This window comes from Octopus bimaculoides, chromosome 20 (assembly GCF_001194135.2).
Source record: "Octopus bimaculoides isolate UCB-OBI-ISO-001 chromosome 20, ASM119413v2, whole genome shotgun sequence".
NCBI lineage: Eukaryota > Metazoa > Mollusca > Cephalopoda > Octopoda > Octopodidae > Octopus > Octopus bimaculoides.
The window spans coordinates 32,166,220-32,167,864 of record NC_069000.1 but is presented as its reverse complement, the minus strand read 5'-3'; the positions used below and the strand labels follow the sequence as shown (position 1 = coordinate 32,167,864).

Below are 1,645 nucleotides of genomic sequence, written 5' to 3'. Positions count from 1 at the left end.
CTTCATCGTTATTTTTCTTTAGAAACAAAGAATAATTTTTTTCTTTTCGGATAGAATTAGGTCCATCTTACAGAATATTCATATATGTGTTCGTTGTAAATAAAGACTGTCTAAAAATAGTGAGTTTTTAAAATGTTTGTGGTTAAAAACAGCGTTCAACGGAAAACATGCGTAAGTGCACCAAAGTGTTACAATATAGTTAGTTCTAGGTTAGTGAAAATATCAATCGTTAACAAAAATAGAAATAATACATTTCTAAATTTCTCAGAGAGATTTATGCAGTAGTGATACGATGAAGTAGTTGTATACTGTCAACTTAATATGACAGTCCCCTGAAGGGAATAATACTAGGAAGCTGCACCGCTAACTGTCGGCCTTGACACATTAACAAAAGTATTTAGCAGAAAGTATGTATAAAAGTATCCTCGGTTTACAAGACAGTTCTACGTTAGTGAGGACATTCAGCGTTAATAACATTTTCAATAGAAAACATATATAAAATGACCCATAGACTACAAGATAGTTCTAAGTTAGTGAAAATGTATTTATGTACAAAGGAACTGGGCTTTACAAGACTCTTCTACGTTAGAATGTTCAGGGTTAACAAATTAACAAATATGTTCAAGTTTGATAAACGTGTTTCAGGTTATTACATGTGAAAGGTTGAGAGAGAATGTCCTAACAACGTTTAACAAATGTTAGCGTTGCGATATTCTGGAAGAGGAAAACGTCACGGCAGAAAAGCAGTTAATAGAAAGTAGGATAATAATAATAATGATGTTAAGACCATTAGTTACAGCTCTACGGAGAACCAGCTTAGAAACAGGAAACTCGTTCATCAACAGTGCAGTCATCACCGGGGGCCTACTATGAAGCAGGACAATAAAACGAAGATATAAGAAGTTTCCGCCTTTAACTAAGAGATTATGAGCATCGTTTCGCACAGACAGAATATAAGCATAGAGCAGAGAGGAAATGCAAAAAAGGAAATACAGGACAAAAGAAAGAAAGGACAAAATTACAATCAATCCAGATTAGAAACCAGTTTGAAGATATATAAAGGTGGTCCATCATGCACAATTTGAGATTCACAATAGTTTAAACGTCTCTCTTTCTCTCTCTCAATCTGTATATATGTACGTGTATATATTCTTATTTATTTTATCGTTTACTAGTTTTAATCTATGGACTGTGGCCATGCTGGGGAAATGCTTGTAGTCGAAAGAATCGACTCCGGCTCACGTTTTTTAAATTCTGGTACTTATACTATCAGACTCTAGTTGTCAAGCAGTTGTGGTGGTGGTGCGGGGGGACAAACACAAACGCAGACACAAGTTTCTTTCCCATCCACATGGTTTGAATTTCATTCCAAATGCGTGGCACTTGGATCAAATGTCTTCTACTGAAGGCATATGATATAATATAATATAATATAATATAATATACGTTCCGAGTTCAAATTCCGCCGAGGTCGACTTTGACTTTCTTCCCATTGGCGTCGATGAATTATGTACCAATTGCGAACTTGGGTCGATATAATCGACTGCCACTCCCACCCCCAAAAAATTTTAGGCCTTGTGCCTGTAGTAGAATATAACATAATATAATATTATATATATATATATATATATATATATATATATAT

The 1,645-nt window shown here is 34.5% G+C and overlaps 1 protein-coding gene across 1 annotated transcript in view; it reads right to left on the bottom strand.

Moving 5' to 3' along the window:
• LOC106877684 (pleckstrin homology domain-containing family G member 7) overlaps window positions 1-1,645 on the bottom strand; it is a 183,844-nt gene that overhangs the window by 75,370 nt on the left and 106,829 nt on the right. The window lies entirely within an intron of this gene.